The sequence below is a fragment of the Bubalus bubalis genome, chromosome 1 (assembly GCF_019923935.1).
Source record: "Bubalus bubalis isolate 160015118507 breed Murrah chromosome 1, NDDB_SH_1, whole genome shotgun sequence".
NCBI lineage: Eukaryota > Metazoa > Chordata > Mammalia > Artiodactyla > Bovidae > Bubalus > Bubalus bubalis.
Genome location: NC_059157.1, coordinates 172,491,630 through 172,511,597, shown reverse-complemented (window position 1 = coordinate 172,511,597; position 19,968 = coordinate 172,491,630). Strand labels below are relative to the sequence as shown.

The 19,968-nt window shown below is 44.9% G+C and overlaps 1 protein-coding gene across 6 annotated transcripts in view; it reads left to right on the top strand.

Moving 5' to 3' along the window:
- Positions 1–1,311: 1,311 nt before the first annotated feature.
- The window catches only part of ZBTB38 (zinc finger and BTB domain containing 38), a 128,410-nt gene continuing 109,753 nt past the window's right edge, over positions 1,312–19,968 (top strand). For 2 of the 6 annotated variants that reach the window (XR_006552677.2, XR_006552679.2), the window contains exons 1-2: positions 1,314–2,852; positions 3,977–4,051. The gene's annotated coding sequence lies outside the window, so the exon portion shown is untranslated. Of the gene's footprint in view, positions 2,853–3,976; positions 4,052–19,968 lie in introns of all 6 variants that reach the window. The other 4 variants (XM_006078035.4, XM_006078034.4, XR_006552683.2 and 1 more) reach the window with 3 other exon arrangements.

Here is a 19,968-nt window from a genome sequence, read left to right as displayed (position 1 = left end):
TAGATGTTTGGCCCAATTCTCTGATTTAATCCTCACTGTTAGAATCAACCCCCAGAGTAAACAATGCCAGGAGCAGCATTTCACTTGGTGCCTACTCATTGTTTCTCCGTCTTCGCTTTATCTTTCTCTTCACATTTTCTTGGTCCCACAAGGTAGACTGAAAAAATAATCAGCCTCTGTTCGTCTAATTAGAGACATAAACACCCGTGTGTGTGAATCAAGCATGGCCACGGAGTCTTTGGGGAAGCAACAGGGAGGTGCCCAGAGACGTTTTCTGTAGATAAGAAAAGAATCAGCAAGCCTGTGCCAAAACATGCCTGGAGCTTCCAGTGCTTTCCTCGGCCCAAGGTCAGGCTCTGTGCGGACGCTGACAGTGACTCCGGTCAGTTGTCACTACTCCCTCAGTCCAAAGCATGTGGCTTTCTCCCTTCTGAAACTCACTTTGGCTAATTCCGCCTGCCTGGGGAGTCAGACCCCACAGCACAGGTGTAATTCCTCAGAGTGGCAACTGGCAGTGGTTCCAGGAACAAGGTAACAACACAACGTCCCCAACGAACAGAGGCATTGATTTCCTGAGCCCAGTAGAGGGATCCCGTGACTGAACGTCCTGTCCCACGGTGGAAAGAAGAGCCATGGAGTGGCTTTACTGAGGCCACCAGCATCTCCCTGCCCACTGCCCACTGGGCTGAAAAGTCCTGGCTTTTGTCTTCCTCTTGGAATAACGGAAAAGTACAAACCACAGAATTATGAACCATAGCGGAAGAAGGGATCTCCAAGGTCATTCTTATCCAGGGCCCGGATAGCCCCTTCATCAGATGTTCTCCTCTTGCCAGCCCTCCTCACCCTGCCCCAGCACGACCCCCAGAGGGGCTCTCACTCCATCTCAGAAGGGCAGCTGATTCCTGGCAGGGCAGTGCTCAGGGCTGTGACTGCCACTATCAGATCCAGTTCTGGCTCCTGTCACTCCCATCTCCTCCTGGTGCTTTGAAACGATATGGTAGTTCCAACACATTCTCCAAGTCTTGGGGTCTTTGAGAATGCTCTCATGTCTTCCCTTTTCTTTTTTTTTATTTGGCTGCACTGGGTGTTAGCTGTGGCACGCAGGATCTTTAGTTGCCGCATGCAAAAGTTGCGACATGTAGGATCTAGTTCCCTGACCAGGGATTGAACCTGGGCCCTGTGCATTGGGAGCACAGGGTCATAGTCCCTGGACCATCAGGGAAGGCCCTTCCCTGTCCTGTCTTCCCCAGGCTCATGCCTTGAGCTGCACTCAGCCTCCCTTCTACACCCATGAGGCCACAGGGCTATTAAGACAAGTCTAGGACGCAGCTCCTGTTCTGTCCACTGTGATCTCAGATCCTGCAGTCACCACGTGCCACCAAACCTCCTGGCTCCTCACTGCCACTTGGACCTGACTGGACTTACCCCCCTGGCCACTCTGGGTATCCCAGCAACCCTCAGACGTGGTGTTGACCCATCAGAAGAGCCTGAGGCCTACCACTGTAGACAGATCGTACTTAATTGCTCCACTATTTCCTTGTAGGATTTGGTTTCAAGCCCCATCATTACTCCCATTTCCCCTCACCTGGACAGGCTGCTCTTGGTCTATATTCCTTCATTCGCTCAGTCATACTTGAGAACACAGGGTTTGAGATCAGACGATCTAGATTCTACCATTAACTAGCTGTGAGACTTCAGAGAAGTGTCTTAATCTCTCTGAGCACCTCATCTGAGGAGCTGGGGATAATAACAGCACCTGCCTCATAGTTTTGTCATGAAAACCATAAATGAAATAATCTTTGTAAATCACTTAGCCCAGAAGTGCCAACATTCACTACAAGTACACAACATATGTTCTCTACAATTTTATTTTAAAACTATCATTCATGTATTCAACGTGCGTTTACTGCACCCTGTGGCAGGCACTGGGATATAAATCCCCCTCTTAAAGAGAGAAGACCCCTTGAATCCAGGCAGCACAAACTCACACTGGTACGCAGAGGTCAGGGTGCAGAGGCGCAGAGTCAGGGCACAAGGGCAGAGAATAGACCCTGAGCACTGTGCGCTGTCCAGGGAGGGTGGCAAGAGCACCTTCCACCTTTCCCGCACTCTTTTCGAACCTCTGTGATTCCCTGAGTAAGGTGGCACCACAGGGAAGTGGGAGGTGGGGGATGCCAGAGGGTGAAGTGAGAAATCCCCAGAGAAACCCCCTCCGCTGCTGCTTCTTTGCCAGAGAGTGGCCTTGCCTCTGCCATGCAGGAGGGCGATGTCCCCTGAGGAGGCCTTGCTGAATCTGCCTGGGACGGTTCCGGAAGTAGGAAGGGCGGCCGGGGGTGGGGAGGCGGCAGGAATGTTCTGGCCTGCTGCTCGTACAGGCGAGTGTCCCGAGAGGAGGGCCTCTGGACATCAAAGGTTCCTTTTGTCCCCCTCCGAGTGGCAGGGCAGACGGGCCGCTGGCGATGACTCAGGCCTGGCCCTGACGTCACCCACGCCCGGCCACTGGCCTCCCTCTGCAGCCAGGAAACTGGCTGGGGAGTGGCATTCGCAGGCTGCAGCAAATCTCAAAATAAGGAGGCAACTGCCTCTCTCCTCCTCCTCTCCATCGCCCCACAGCACACCTTTTTCTTTTATGCTGCTGCTTTTTTTTTTTTTTTTTTTTTTGAAGCCTCACGGAAGGTTTTACTTATATATCAACTTTCAAAATGTAGGAAGTCAGAATGGGTGACATCATCAGAAAAATATGTGGAGCTGATCTCGACCAGAAGTGAAGAACCCAGAGCAAGAAGGCGGTTAGAACTCCTGAGCCCAGGGAATTGGCAGCGTCTGGGTTTCAGAGGAGCCAGCGCCTCGGAGTAAGTGCAGGCCGCCCCCAGACCCCCTCACACCGCGCCCTTCACTGTGGGGCGCCATCTTGTTCCCTGACACCTGCGCCTGGCAGGCCCCAGCCCAGGGGGAGGGTGTGGGGGCTGCATCTGGGAGACCCTCCAAACATGGCACCGAGGGGATCTCTCTGATCTTTCTCTTCTCCACAGGCCCAGACCAGGATGCATTTCCTCTTAAAAAAAAAAAAAAAAATACACACACACAGAGTGAGGCCAAATTCTGGTGAAAAGGGCCCACATCGTGCCTTTCCCCGTCACCCCTCTTGTTCTGTTTCCTCTTCGTCCTTCCCCGCTAGTGCTCTGTTTTGGACGGCCAGCATGTTTGTTCAGAGTTCTGAAATGTTTGTTTCCTGGATCTTATACCAAATCATCAGAAACAAAAATAAACCCCATTCTAGGCAAATATGTGCCCTGTGCTGTCAAGTGGTATTTTCACACCTAACCTGCTAAAAGTTGGCAGCTCTGGTAAGAAAATGACCACAACCTGCCACCCATACGCAGCGTATTTCTGGTTCTCTGTGGTTGTTCCAGTTCGTGCACCTCCGCTGTCTCATCTCCCTGTTTTCAGAGAGCTTATTTTCATTCCTGCTTGTGCCATTGCATCTGGGATGATATGAAACGCAGAGACTGCTGATAATGTATCTTTGATGTCTGTTTTAATTTCACTGAATCAAGTTTAAGTCTTGGTGTAGCCTATAATTTTACAAGCTCTGGAAGTTTCTACCCAAGAAAGTTAAGTTCCCACGAGAAAAGTTTTAACGTGTTCATAAGAATTGCAGAGCACACAGACATAGAAATCATACCCAGTTCTCCTGGCATCCAAAGTCATCTCCTGAGTCATTATCTAGTCTTTGTATAGCGTACTTAGCCGAGAAGAATTGTTCTTCATAAATTCTGTTCTATAATGATGGGGTAAGGGTATTTAAAAATGTATCTTATGTTATAAATGCAATTGAGAAGCTTGTTGCTTACTGGAAAAGAGCGGCAGATTCCTTTGTAAACTGACAACACCCTTTGAAGATTAACCATTGCATGCTAATACATCTGTTTGGTAGATCTTACATTTTACTTTTTGTTTTATCTTAATATATCAGGTTGTCTTGAAGTGAGGCTCTGCTAAACCGCTCTTCATCTGGCTATAAGATCTGAACGCTGCAACCATTGATTTGGTGAGTGTCATTTGTCCCTAATGGCTGCTTGAATTTAGTTGACTAAATCTGTTCTTTTATTTTGTTGTCTTGCCTGGAAAATCCCATGGACGGAGGAGCCTGGTGGGCTACAGTCCGTGGGGTCCCTACGAGTCGGACACGACTGAGCGACTTCACTGTCACTTTTCACTTTCATGCACTGGAGAAGGAAATGGCAACCCACTCCAGTGTTATTGCCTGGAGAATCCCAGGGACAGGGGAGCCTGGTGGGCTGCCGTCTATGGGGTGGCACAGAGTTGGACACGATTGAAGCGACTTAGCAGCAGCAGCAAGGTACAGGGAAAGGAAAGAAGGCATGGGGACTTCTGCACACAACAATAACAGCTGTATCAAAGAGGATAATAGTAATAGTTAAGATAGGCTAATTGCTGTAATAGACTGAAAAAGGTATAATGACTCAAACACAATAGAAGTTTATTTCTTGGTCATGTAACAATAGAGGTCACACATTCATTCAGAGACATAGGTTGAGAGAGGCTCCACCTTCTGCAGTATGTTGTTTTAAAGATCATCTGGGATTGTTTCCACTTCCCAGTGGAGGAGGAAAAAAGAGTGTGAAAAAGTGCACATGGAGATTTTTATGGCCCCTGCCTAGAAGTGGCCAGGACACATCTACTCACATTCTATTGGCTAAAATTCTAGTCACATGACCACATCTAACTGCAAAGGCATCTGGGAAATGTAGTCCCTGGATGGGGGGCAGCCACTTTCCAGTAACACCTCTGGAGTGTTTCTGACGAAGAGGTCGTCCTCTCTGCAAGGCATAATGAGGAACTTAGAGATACTCAAAGATAAGATAGCAGAATGAAGTAGTGGGGGAAGTAAAAAGAGATCAGATATTTAGAATTATATTAATATAAGTAACACTTTTTGGTAAGGAGTGGGCAAGGAGCCAGAGAAGGCAATGGCACCCCACTCCAGTACTTTTGCCTAGAAAATCCCATGGATGGAGGCACCTGGTAGGCTGCAGTCCATGGGGTCGTGAAGAGTCGGACACAACTGAGTGACTTCACTTTCACTTTTCAATTTCATGCATTGGAGAAGGAAATGGCAACCCACTCCAGTGTTCTTGCCTGGAGAATCCCAGGGACGGGAAGGCTGGTGGGCTGCCATCTATGGGGTCGCACAGAGTCGGACACGACTAAAGTGACATAGCAGCGTCAGGACAAGGAGCAGATTTTTCAAGATGCCTCTGTCTGTCCTAATGCTGAGCCTTTACATAAGCTCCACTAGGCCACCAGTGGCCAGTGAACCACAAAAGGCATTCTTCCCCCCACTTTTTCCCCCTCCAGGGTCCTTTTGGTTTAAGACCATTCTGGCTCTGTCATGCTTGTAGGAATTGTCCAATAGAATTCTGTTCTCCTAGTGGTCATTAGGAAAGCTCTTGGTGGATTGTTTTCTTTTCTTTTTTTTAGCTTATGGTTCGGTTTGCTCCTGGGGGCTTTGGGAAGCTACACTGCTCTAGATCTTGGCATAATTTTTAATGTTGGGGGGTAGAGGGGGAAATTCCTGACAAGATGGGATCCTGAAACCAAGTTATAAGAGAAACATGTGAAAGTAAACTAAAAAAGGCTCCAGCTGAGAGTATTAATTCTACCCAAAGGATTTGATGTATAGTTCTAGCGTTTTCTTTTCAGGAAAAGTTGCAAAACATTTATTGCAATCATGAGTGGTAAGGTTATAAGCCCTGTTTGAAGAACCCTGAACTGGTTTTATATGTTATGCAGTCTTTTCATCATTGTTGGTCTTGGTGCAGTATCCCCCTTGCTGGAAAATATCGGAAACCATATGGTGGTGCCTCTATGATGGCCGCAAGGCATCGTAAAGATCTCCAATACAAAGGGGCTGCACGTGCTCACTTCAGCAGCACACAGACTATAAAAATGGTTTCCAGTCCTTGCCTGAGCTGCCTGGTACCTACTTCTCTAGTTTCATTGTCAGTATCTGGCTAGACACTCTGATTTTGGATTATATCTTACTCCTGGACTTGACATTTCTGGTGCTCACACCCACACCCTGAAGAATACACATTGTCCATTGTGCGGGAAGGCCAGCTACTGACTGACTTAACACAGCTCTCAGAGCCTGGCCTCATCTCCTATTACTGCTGCCTCGCCCCCGCGCAGTCCCTCACATCAGGAGGAGTGGGATAGAAGAATGAGTGGATTTGTTGCAAAAATGCTTCAGGCTTTGAAAGTCCATTTTTTTGGTTTGCTGCTGCTGCTGCTAAGTCGCTTCAGTTGTGTCCGACTCTGTGTGACGCCGTAGACGGCAGCCCACCAGGCTCCCCCGTCCCTGGGATTCTCCAGCCAAGAACACTGGAGTGGGTTGCCATTTCCTTCTCCAGTGCATGAAAGTGAAGTCGCTCAGTTGTGTCCGACTCTTAGCGACCCCATGGACTGCAGCCTACCAGGCTCTTCCATCCATGGGATTTGCCAGGCAAGAGTACTGGAGTGGGTTGCCATTGCCTTTCTTGGTTTGGTGGATCCCAAAAGAACCTACTGAGTGGAGAGCTGGCTGGGTTAGTGGAGAAAACTAAAGATAAAACCAAGTTAACTGGGAGAGCCCAGGACCTGCAACTAGGGAGCAGCCACAAGGAGTAAGCTGAGAACAAGTACCAGGTTTCAAAAGCTGGCGTCGAGTGGCAACGATCTATTGCTACATGTCCAAGCCTAAAGGAGTCTGCCAGGAAGGGCGGGGTCAAGACCGTGGTCAAGAAGGAAAAGGAGTCAGGGTCTATTCACTGGGGAGACTGTTAGTCACAGATTGTTAACTTCAACTGCCATGTAAGAATGACTCCTCAAAGTACTAAGGATGCAGGAATTGACATAGGAGTGAGGGAGTGAGCTGGGATCAACTTGATTTTTAATGTCTAGCTGCCTAGTGTGGCAGAGAGAGATATGCTACCACCAAATCAAAATTTCACTGCCATCTACACAACCCCTTCATCCGGCTGGTACAGCATGCTAGGTTAACACTACAGACCCACCAGTGAGGCAGGGGTAACAAGCACACTTTGTAAATACTTTGACCTTCAACGTTTTCAAAAATGCATCAAAGTAGATATTATGGGGAAAGTTAAACTTTCTCAAGCTTCCTTAACTTATAATTTTATATTTTAGCTTAGTTAAAAATTTTTGTTGAAGTGAGTGAAGTCACTCAGTCGTGTTCGACTCTTTGTGACCCCATAGACTGTAGCCCACCAGGCTCCTCCATCCATGGAATTTTCTAGGCAAGAGTACTGGAGTGGGTTGCCATGAAGTATAGTTGATTTATACAATGTTGTGTTAGTTTCTGGTGTATAGCAAGGTGATTCAGTTTAATATATATGTAATATGTTTGGTTTTTTTCCCATTCACCGATTCATATGAGGGGTACAATTCAATGTGAGGCTACATAGTCTTTTCAGAACTTAGGTCATGTCTATTGATTCAGATGTGGTCTGGGCACAGTTGGCTGATGCAGGCAGTGCTTGGACCAGTTGATTATTTTTAACCCCAGGTTAAAAGTTTTATACTTTTCAGGGCATAGAAGTACACGCCCCCCTCTTGCCCTGGGTCAGTATTATGAATGTTCTGTTACTCCCTTTGGAAGATTTTGCAATCAGGCCACATCACAGTCACCAAAGCTGAGAATTCATGGTAATGGGGCTTCGTGATTTCTCATGCTGAAATCCCCTGACTTCTTGTCAAGAACACAGTTGGAAAACACCACACTGAAGACTTCAGGGTTTTGTTTTTAACTCAAGCCTCTGGTTTTCATCAGAACTTTATAGCTTCCTCCCACCTCCGAAATGGTATTTTTAAAAGTGTAAAGCTGAGATTCTGTCAGAATAAGTAAGGTAATATATGTGAAATGGTTTGGACAACTTAGGAAAATATGTGGCAAGTTAGGGTGTTGATGAAAACAATTACCGTCTTTGTGATCAGTATTGGTGTTTGGATTTTGATATTGCTAATAATACTGCAAGCATATTTATTTATTGATTTTTCTAAATTGACTTGAACCTGAAATCCTTAGCACCATTTCCTAACTAGCCAAAGCATGTGGTATAAAAATTTCAAGGACATTTGGAAAGGTTAGGCCCCCTAGGCCAGGGGCCTAACCAAGAGTCTTCTACTCTTACTCAGGTTTGACTCATGGATCACTGAGATCCATGAGAGAAAGTAAAGTTGAGCCATCTGTCTGCCAAAAAAAGATGCTTCCTGGCATTCAATGGGGCTCCCAGTGCATTGGCCAGAGGAGGCTTTGAAAGCCTCCATGGAAGAAGGCTGGAAGCTCCATGGAAGCTCTGGCCCTGGGTGGAGTCTCCCAAGCTGGAATGAAGCCTATCATCTGTCCAGGAGCCCCTAAGCAGAGTGCAGTCAGTCTGCATGGTGCTCTAGGGTGAGGCCACGGGGATTATACACAGAGGCAACAAGCATGAGATCAACTCAAGAGCGGTAAAGATGTTGTTCAAACTGAATTCCCTCCCATGTCCCTGTTCCTATAGTCTGTTATCTTCGAATGTAGCAAGAAATTAGTATCTAGTGTAAAAGATTTTCTCGTTGACCCAAATTCCTGGGCATTGACTATACCAAGGTACTTTGCAAAAGAGAATGTAGTTTAAAATTCACCCCAGCACCAGACTCAGTCTGTCTTCCAAGTCCTCTTACAGCAGCAAGGCCATGGCTGGACCAGGCTCCTAAGAGGTCTCTCTTCCCTCTCTTTTCATTCCTCATGAGTCAAATTCTTTTTCTTTACTTAAAAAAAAAAAAATTTAGCATTGTTTTTCAAATAAAAAGAGCCATAACTAGTCACTATACAAAATCTGGAAAATAAAGAAAAGTATCAAGAAGAAACCAACAATCTCCAGTAATCTAACAACCAACCAACAATTCAATATTAACATGTTGATGTATTTCTTGTCAGTTTTTTCATATATATTCTTTTCTTCTTTTGAACATTATTGAAATGCTATTTTATATGCCTCTTTTTAAATTTTATATATGTTATAAACATTTTTCCAAGTCACTAAATGATTTCACCCCACTTAACATTATGTTGTAAACATTTTTCCAAGTCACTAAATGATCTTTTGAAATTTTTATTTTTAATGGCTGTGTTTCCATTGCATGGATATGTCTTAATTTATCCATTCTTTTTTATGTACATTTTTATTGCCTCTAGTGTTCTGCTATTATAAACGTAAAAACATTCTTATAAATAAATCTCCGTGGACATCTAAGGGAAAATTCCTAGAATTGAATCAGTAGGTCAAATGGCCTATTTTTAAAGTTCCTAATGCGTAAATCAGCCCCTGAAAAGTCACCAATGTCTATTTCAAAATCTAAGTCCCCTTCAGTTTCTCAAGTTAAAATGCATGTTCCTAGGCCCCAGTGGCATGGAAAGCTCTGAGGAGAGGGCCTAGGAATATGTATTTTAATATACCTTCCCAGTACCTATGCACTGAGGACTATTGATAATATTGTGTTCAATTTAATAAACACTCATTTATCAGCAATACTTACTAGACAGAAAAAAGTCAAGGAACTGTAAGCTAGTACATCCAAACTAGAATTTAACTTAAAGGTGTTTTTTGGCTTCTGAATTTTAGATTTCTCCTTAATCGTGATATGATACAGTTGAAAGTTTATCAGCTAGGGAGTTTGGAAACTTTACTGTAAGTATAAGATAACTGAGCCACAGAATAGTTCATTTACTCACTTGTGGTTGTTACGCAGAGATCTAGTGGCAGAGGAAGAACTAGAACTTGAGTGACAAAGGGCCTGGATCCACCCAACCTCTGAGTAGCATTACTAAGTCCTAGCTTGTACTGCTTACTGCACAACAGGACAATAAATTAAGAGACAAGTTGTTGGGTCAAAAAATACCAACTTTATTCAGAAAGCCAGCAACCATCTTACCCAAGTTAGAGTTCAGGCTTCTTTTATACTAAAACAGGAACAGATTTGACTGGTTGTTGCAAACATCTAGATGTTGGAATCCTTTGTTCTTGCAGCCTTCTACATAGATCTGGTCACAATGTTCCTATAAACCTCCAGCAAGACAAATGTTATGCTCTATTATGCAACTTTTTATCTCTATATGAATGGAGAAGTGTTATACTTTTAAAGGTCACAGTCTTGAGAATGGGATATCATGTACATTTTGGACTACTGGCAGCATTCTTTTTCACAAAGTGTTGAGCCAGCATGCCTAAGCACAGGCAACAGAGTGCAAGGGTTAGAGCTGGAGAAATAGCTCCAATATGGAGTCAGATTTGTTCTTCTCTGGTACAGTAGTAGAGACAAGGCACTGTGAGAAGACTGACTCCTAAAGTGAGCCCCTGGTTCTACCAGAGAATGTTTATCTGCCTTCTGATAGGCAGGGCATATCTCAGGACACATGTGGGCAGCCCAGACCCTGTGAGGGACACCATAAGAGACTACCTTGTGCCCTGAGCACCGAGATAATAACACTTAGTCCGAGGAAGACATAGGGCAGCCATGTGGATCCAGGCCGTAAGAGCCAAGTAGGAGGTGGGGTCCAGAGTCAGAAGCCAAGAGAACAGAGCAGGAACAGAGCAAGATTTACACTGTGGGCAAATGTTAGGTCACGGGAGTCATGAGTGGAAAAGCCGAAGCCAGAGCTGAGGGGTGCTGCTGTGGTTCAGCCTTAAGGATGGAGTCTCATTACCCAAATTCATGGTCAGGTGAGGTACTGCCCCCATCTCCACCTACCTCATTGTATCTGAAAGGTGCTATGTGCTTGGCTGCCTTCTGATGGGAGGTAAGTAAGAGCACATGGCCAAATGGAGCAGTGAGTTAGAGAAAAGGTCCCCAAGAATGGAAACCTGGAAAATGAGAGAACATAGTGAATAAACAACAACCAAATTCTAAAATTCTCACCACCTTCTAAGAGCAGGTGTGACTATCCATCCCATCTGCATAACTCTTCTCAAAGTCATCAGACCACCATCTCATCGTTTGGCTTTCAGGTTCAGCCTCAAGTTCAGCTTCCAGAGACTGTTCAGCCCCCAACAGTCCCCAGTTCATGATCAGGTTCTGTAAGACACCATCTAGATTCCTCCATGCCCAAGTTTACATGCATCTCCTGTGAATGCACCAGGTGAAGCACAAGAGCCAGAACCGAGAGGAACCCAGAGGAGAACCTTCACAGCATCCGTCTTCCATACAGAAGCATGAGGGAATCTACCCAGGATCACCGAGCTTCCCTGCTTCTGTGCAGGGTCTCCATTATCTCTTGGCTGTCCTCATGCAGGATCACTGCCCTCCTGATTCTTGACCTCCTGGCCAAACCTGTGGAAGCAGGGTCTTGATGGGTATGGGTTCTGGGAAGGTTCACAGCCTCCCTTGAATCAGGAGTACAACAGTTGGAGGATGACTTTCGACATGGCTGGGGCTGTTTGAGTCATCCCCCTGGGACTGGCCCTTTTCAAAGCCCATTTCCTTTGTCATCTTAACACCTTTCTTGGCTGAGGCACCTTCTGCTACTCAGATGGAATTCTGCTTGCTGGCAGGACCTGGATCCCTAGGTTGGGAAGCTCCCTGTGGTGGTGACACGTTGCCTCAAATCTAACTCCCAGGAGGTAGAAACCAGAGGTCCATGACATCCAGACAAGCTGTCCACATGCTGCAGGAGAGTCTTGAGCAGCCAACAGAGTAGAAGGTCCAAGGGCAAGAAGTGTTCAGTGGGGCCCCTGACATCTGACAAGTGCCACTGGTGGTCCCGTCCTTACCTGTCTGTGCTGACTTTATGTCCCACCACCATCCCACCACCCCATGCTGATAAGGTACTAACTTTAGGAATAAAAAGCACTTACACAGTCTCTGGCTAAAGCTTCAGGAAGACCCCAGCCCAGGCAAAGTCTGTCCCCACCACATGGCTGTTATATCATGGCCTTCATATTACTCCACGGAGTGAATGTCACCGGTATCAAGTCTGCTGGTTGGGCCAAGAAATACTGCCTTAAAGAAACCCAACATTCCCAGATGGTGAAGTCCTACTACTGATGTCAGGAGCAACTGGACAAACCTGAGGCCTCACCCCATATCAAGAGCCTCATTTTCCATCATCAAAATGCCAAACAGCACATTGCTATGTAGACAGTATTTGGAAAGCTGGAACAGTGAGAGAGACCTGAAGCCACACCAGTCAAGCTTTGGAGGCCCCACAAGTGACTGCAACCTTGACTGGGGACCATCAAAATGAGCCCCGATGAATCTATCAGGATGGCTAAAATTAAAAAAAAAAAAAAACTGATGTTACCAAATGCTGGTGAGGATGTAGAGAAAATGGATCACTCATACGTTGCTGGTGGGAGTATAAATGGTGTAACACTCTGAAAAAGTTTGATAGTTTTTAATAAAGGTTAGCATATATATACCATAAATTCCCACTCTTGGATATTTACAGAAGAGAAATGATAATTTAGGTTTACACAAATGAACCTAAGTACCTTCACAAATGGGGCTTCCAGGTGGCACTAATGGTCAAGAACCTGCCTGCCAATTCAGGAGACATGAGACTTGGGTTTGATCCCTGAGTCAGGAAGGTCCCCTGGAGGAGGGCATGGCAAACCACTCCAGTATTCTAGTCTGGAGAATTCCATTGACGCAGGAGCCATAGGATCTCAAAGAATTGGACTTCACTGAAGCAACTTAGCAGTCACATGAATATTGATAGCCTTTTTATTTGTTCTAGCTTAAAACTGGATACCCGCCAAATGCCCTTCAGTGGGTGAATGGATAACAAACTGATACATTCATATCATGGAATACTATTCAGCAATAAAAAGTCACATCTACCCATCCAACTTGAATGCTCCTAAGGGCTTTCTGCTGGGTGAGAGAAAGTCAGTCCTAAAGGGTTACAGACTGCAAGATTCCATGTATATCACATTATCAAAGGGGCAAAATTACAGTGCTGAGAACAGATCAGTGCCAGTGGCTAGGCTCGGGGGAAGGTGTGACTATGGTGGGGTCACGCAGGGGGTTCTTTGTGGTGATGGTGTATCTTGTATCAGGATTGTGTTGACAGCCACTCCAGTCTTCACATGTGATAACATTTCATGGAACTCTTGACACACACACACACACACACACACACACACACACAAGTACATGTAAAAACTGCTAAAATCTGAAGGAGTAGTCTGTACCTAAGTTAACAGTGTTGTACCAGTATTAGTATTACCTTCTTGGTTTAGAGAATGTATTACAGTAGTATTGATACAAGACAGTATCATTTTGAGAAGGCAGGTGACATCATACAGCTACCGTACTGTTTTTGCAACTTCTTGTGAATTGTAAACTAGTTCCCCCCAAACTATTAAAAACAACTTTTTAAAAGTTTAAGTTTAATTAAAGAGAGAGGTTGTTCCTCTGCCCCAAGAAAGGGGGATTCAGCCACTGGCTTCTCTGTTGTGAGCAACTCCCATTGTTTATTGCTAATTTATGGTTCGGCTTCTAAGGCGGCGTCCTAATGGCTTTGGCCTCACCCTCTGCATCTTGCAGTCAGTCAGAGTTGGCCCATCTCAGATGCAATCGAAGCTCAAGTCTTGCAGGGCTACGTGTGAAGATCCCCCCTTCCCCCACCCTGAGGCTGTAACTTCAAAGCGAGGTGAAGACTCAGATCTAAGAAACGGTCTCACGGTGAAACTCTAGGACGAATCATCCTTCCAGCCCCAGCACGGTAATTTCTTCTCTGGAATGGCTCTTTATCATCCCTGCTCTTCATACAGATTATTCTCTTCACCTCCACCAAAGGGCCCCTCCTCTAATGGAAGGAGATTAACCCTTCTCTGCACGTCCCCCACCCCCCACCACTCTCATTCAGTAGAGGGCTTTCTCTCACCAGCTCTGCTCTCTCCGGGCCCGTGCCACAGCTGAACGCCCCAGCCTGCAATGGCTGCCTTCCCTCTGAAGCATTTGCACCTCTGTCAAACACCTTTTTGCCAGACTTGGCCCTGGGAAGACAGTTTTGAAATTAAACTTATCGTGAGCTGCAGGGGTTCGCAGTAGGGAATTGCACAAGGTCCTGGGGCATTTAGGTCAAGGGCTCCCCGCTGTGCTCATTACCTTCGGGGCCTCATCCGAGCGAAATTCTAGCATTCTTTACTCAGTTGTTTTGTGGAGGGGTCCCCAGCGCCATCTAGGATAAAAGCTGTGCCTATGGGGCTGCTGTCTACGTGGCATTCTATCCGGATATGACAAGAAACACACACAAGCCACTGTCCCCCACCCAGGACTGGCCTCAGCCCCTAATTTCCTGCCGCATCTTATTTATTAGGGGCAGTCATCTCAAGAGACCATGGGGAGAGGGGCCCAAGTGTACGTGTCTCAGGCCTGGCTGTGAGTTGTAATCAGGACGCTGTGCCCGAAAGGGGACTGACTATTTGAGTTGTTGATCTTCAGTAGGCGTTGGTGAATCTCCTAGTTTTGCACCTTTTGGTTTCAAAACTGTACTGAACAACGGAAAATGAAACCTGCAACTTATTTTTAGCTGCTAATGCTAACTCATGAGATTTTTTTTTTTCTTTGCAAACCAAATAGGATAAAGGCTACTTCAGCTGGCTGAACTTAATCTGATTGACTTAATATAGCAATCAAGTCTGCTTCTCTTGATACTTCTCAAATGATACTGGGTCTCAGGTGATAATTTTGGCTGATATTTACTATTTTTGCTTAAAATTATGTTCTGTTGAGCTTTAAAAAAGTTAAATAGCTAAACATTTTCTTCTGGGAGGAATTGGGAAAGAAGTTAAAACCCTCTATACTGGAATCTATTTGTTAACTCACTTATTCTATAATCATTTTTGAGGCATCCGCTCAAGTGAAAGGTGGATTTTTTTTTTTAATTAGTTGAGCCAGTGTGTTGAACTACAAAGAGTAGAATACTCGTAATTTAGGAATCTGGCTTTTATCCTGGTTGCTGAGGTCTTCAGATATCACACTCCCTGAATCTGATTTTCTCCTCCCTTCAAGAAAGGGTCTAGATGACATCTTCCCAAGTGCCTTGCCCATCCTGTAATTCTGTGTAATGGGCTCTGCCACTGACAGCGTGGGGAAATATTGAGGCACATTTTGGAGGCTGTGGTGTTGTCATCAGGCCGCTCTTAATTTCTGTCTCCCCTTTCCCTGTTCTAGGAGGGACAGATGTAAGCATAGCCTGTGGTCTGCTCGCCAGACAACTTGTGCCCCCGCCCCCCACCTTGGTAAACAAGTGATTAAGAACTTGAAAGACTTCCATAGGTATTTTTAGTCCCCAGATCTGTTCCTTAACTCATGGAACAAGTTTTCTCATTTTAGGAAGTGGTTTCAAGAGATAAAGCTGAAGATTCCACTGGGAGTGGAGCAGAGAAAGGACCCCTAATTTGGTGTTGGTCAATTAAGAGCCTACCCGTAGAAGTCCCTCCATCGCATTAGGCAATGCTCTGTTTGCCATGGGAGAGACACAGGTCTCACAGGGTGCCAGCCAGAGACATGAGTAAAGGCAGATAGTTCAATACAACAAAAACTACTGTGCTTTTATCTTTAGTGCAAAGGAAGTAAAGATTCACTGAGGTTTGTTAAGCTGCTCTGGTGAGAAGAGGTTGATGGTCATGACCTTTAGGAAATACGAAGTCATTTATCTGAGAGAAAAAAAAGCAAATGACTTTGTTCCCAGGTTGTCATGGAATATTTGTTGCCCAGGATGCACATAGATACAAGGAGAGGATTATCCTCTCATGTGAGGATAGATTTTCCCCATCTTTAAGATTTCTTCCTTCTCTACCTTCATTTACATCCCCACCTTCCCTCTTCAAACTAGTTGCCAATCTCTCTAGAAAGAAGAAATTCAGCCTTCTTGCTGAATGTCTTTGGTCAGTTCAGGATCTAGAAGACCCTGTTGTTCTGTTTGCTCTCCATCTGGGGAGTGGCAAACGGTGATGACTGCAAACCAGTGTGCAACTGAGGATGCAGGAATGCTCTTGGCCTTGTGGGCAAGCGAGATGCTTATTAGCGCCACGTTTCCAGTGCGCTGCACAGTGAGAGCAGGGGCAATCTCCTGCTAGAGCTGAGGTTGCGATATTGAAAATGATGGAGAGCCCTGCTGACAGTATTCCCACAGGAGAGTCTGAGCTGGATGAGGGTGAAGTGGGATGTTGTCTACCACAGTCTCCCTGGAAACACAAAGTCAGTCACCACTTTGTCTCAGTCTAAAGCCCCATGGTTCACATTCCCTGCTCCCTGCAGCCCTTTCCTTGAGGGTAACCTCAGTTTGGTCCCCAGGGCTCCTTGCCATCAAATGTGTGCTCCTTACCCACATATTATACAGATGCTGATGGATGAAAGTGAGAAAGCTCATGTCTTGAGCAAACTCCGGGAGATGCTTAAGGACAGGGAAGCCTAACGTGCTGCCAACTATGGCATCGCAAAGAGTCAAAGATGACTGGGTGGCTGAACAATAGCAACAAAAGAACTGGAGCAGGCTTCTGGGAGCTCAAACTCATCATGCTCGTCCATTTATCTAACCCTTTGTTCTACTGCCTTAGGAGCGTTGAGAGAGATAATCCTCCTCTTATATTTCTATCCCGAGCAGGCTAGAGCTCATAGAGTTGATTAGAAAGCCCTGTTTTCAAACTCTCTGGTTGCCATCTAGAATTACTGCCAATGAGCAAGACAGTCAACTGGCCATATAACCTGAAAGCAGGAGGCTCAGAGTGCAGCTCTTGGCCTAACCAACCTAGGAAGCAAGCTAGGCTGGATTTTTTAGAATCCCAAACCTTCAGAGCTGGAAGGGATGTTAAATGGGGGTAAAAGCAGATGTCCACATAAAGAGGTAATTGTTAAAATGATGCACTTGAAACACTAAACTTGGTTGAGCAAAATTTCCCATTCAAAAGTTCGTTTTAAAAATGTGTTAGGGGGACTTCCCTGGTGGTCCAGTGGTTGGGACTTCGCCTTCTGATGCAGGGGGTGTAGGTTCAATCCCTGGCCAGGAGTTAAGATCCCATATGCCACACAGCCAAAAAACCAAAACATAAAATGGGAGCAATATTGTAAAAAATTCAATAAAGACTTTAACAATGGTCTGCATCAAAAAAAAAAAAAATCCTTTAAAAAATAAAAAATAAAATATTTTTGGGGAAGGAACTCATCATACAGACTTATATCTGTTTAGGACAGAAATACTATTTGTGAGTAGAAACCAGGTCCATCTTGATTGTTATACTGATTTTTCTTTGATAATTTAGACTAGGACCATCTAACAACCAGATAACAGATATACCCACAAATGCAAGCTTGTAGAAAAATTTTAATATAGGAAATGAGTAAACTCACTTATTAAGTGTGTGATCTTGGACCAATGACCATATCTCTCATAACCTTGGTTTCCTCATCTGTACCACAGAAAGACGGGACTTCATTAGGTGAAGTAGTTTGTTCAGATGGATACATAAGCTTTTCCACTGATCTCGCCTGATAAAACATTTCCAAATGATGACAAATCTCTGACCAAAATTGTTATCCTGGTTTCTACCCTTAACTTTCCAACACAGTCTAGTTAATTCCTCTTCTCTTATTCTTTTCCACTTGCTGGTCCAAACTGTCTGCAGTTGGTACCCACGGTTCCCAGAGCCTGGAGAGTTGAAACTGTTTCATCTAAACAGGGATGATCCTGGCTCCAGGGAGTGGAAGTCTTCTCTACCGCAAGTCTGCGCAGTAAGAAGATTCTCACATCAGGGCAGAGTGTGGATGAAGCAGCTTTTATCCTCTTTAGATTGGTGGAAAGACCCAGACTTTGGAATCAACTGGACTTGGTTTGAATCCTAACTCTGCTGTGTGTGACTGGTAATCTTAATTAGTTCCTCACCTAAAGGTGATGATAACTCATCTTGCAGGATTATTCCTGGTGGCTCGGATGGTAAAGCGTCTGTCTACAATGCGGGAGACCTGGGTTGGATCCCCAGGTTGGGAAGATCCCCTGGAGAAGGAAATGGCATTGGGTGAGAATTAAATAACATGTGCTGTGCTTAGTTGCTCAGTTATGTCTGACTCTTTGTGACCTCATGGACTGTAGCCCACCAGGCTCCTCTGTCCATGGGGATTCTCCAGGCAAGAATACTGGAGTGGGTTGCCATGCCCTCCTCAGGGGATCTTCCCAAGCCAGGGATTGAACCAAGGTCTCCCGCAACGTGGGCAGATTCTTTACCATCTGAGCCACCAGGGAAACCCATGAATACTGGAGTGGGTAGCCTATCCCTTTTCCAGGGGATCTTCCCGACCCAGGAATAGAACCAGGGTCTCCTGCATTGTAGGTGGATTCTTTACCAGCTGAGCTATCAGGGATAGCTAAAATATTGAGTACGTTGTACGTTTTCAATAAATGATAGCTACTATAGACTTAGTTAGAAAGCAGAAGTTCCCACCTACATCTTTAGGCAAAATGTAGATGTTTAAAGTAGCACTGGACTTTCCTAAGAATTTAGGCTAAAATATCATCCAAAGGCATTTTTAGTCATTGGTAAATTGTCACCATATTGCTTCCGTGAACATCCTACAAACAAATGTAAAAAGCAACCTCATAAAAATGTTTAAATTCTAAGAACTTAAGCAGAAATGTTACATCTGGTAAGCATTTTATTTTTAAAAATTGAGATTAGAATAGCTGAACCTGGTAACAAATTTACCCACAAATGCTGAATATCTATATTAGGTATAAACGGAAACCAGCTGTAGTTTTTAATGCAGTGAATGGAGCAAAGAAATGTGCAAACCAATCCAAATGTTTATAAACGAAGGATTCCTCTGGGACTCAGTGCCTTGACTTTATGTTTTGTTTTTTTTTAAACAGAGAGTCAAGCTTTGTTCATACTTGAATTATGTACTTTGCATAAGTCATGCAATTTGACTTGAACCCACAGGACTGAAAATAAAATGAACTCAGACTGTAGAAGGAGACTGTAAGCAAGTAAGGGCATTAATCAAAGTGAAAGAGGCACCCCTTACTGTTAGCTCTGTCCTTCTCCAGCCTGCTGCTGCCAGATTATTTTGGGTTCCTCGTGCTTGACTCATCAAAGTGGCAAAAACAGGTTAAAATTTTTATCATGGAAAAGGCATTTGTCTGATAAACGAACATTTGTGCCTATGCCCCGAGGAGGTTGACAAGCAGGCAATTTTTAAAAATCATAAGTGAGCACATGCCCTTGCCACTTGTAATCATGACAAAGCTTAAGCAATTTGGGCTTGAGCATGTTTTTTTTTGTTTTTTTGTTTTTTTAAGTGCAAAACAGGATTTACTGGTCGAGAACGACTGTCTAAACAAGCTCATCCATCTAGGTGCTCTCAACTACAGTTCAAATTTGTTTAATACAAGCAGGTTTGGTAAACGAGCCACATTTGTTCGTTGAATGTTTTGGAACTTCACAAAATAAAGCAGTACATGGCTTTAGACTCGTTTTGACAAAAGAGTAGACAGAGAACCCCACAGGGAGGTTTGGAAACCGCCTGCCCTGGCACCTGGCTTCCGAGCAGTAGTCAGGGACCTGCCCATCTTCACCACCCTGCCCCTACAAAGTGGATGTGACACTGTGCACTCCTCTTGTGGGACCTGGTGTGGATTACTGTCCTTGTCACTGTCATTTATTGTCTCAGGCAGAGGAGGCAGCGACTTCATTTTGTGTGTCCAGAGTAGATTCCATATTGTGTGTATTTAGCTTCCATGATAATTTGTGAGTATTTTAATGTGAATGTCTGAGTTATTGCTGAGGAATATCTGGACAGACACCAAGAGCATCACATGCCTAGGTTTTCGGTTCAACCTTCTCCAACCCCACTCCCAGGACTCTGCTTTATAGATGACCATACATTAAACTGGTACCTTGTAACTGA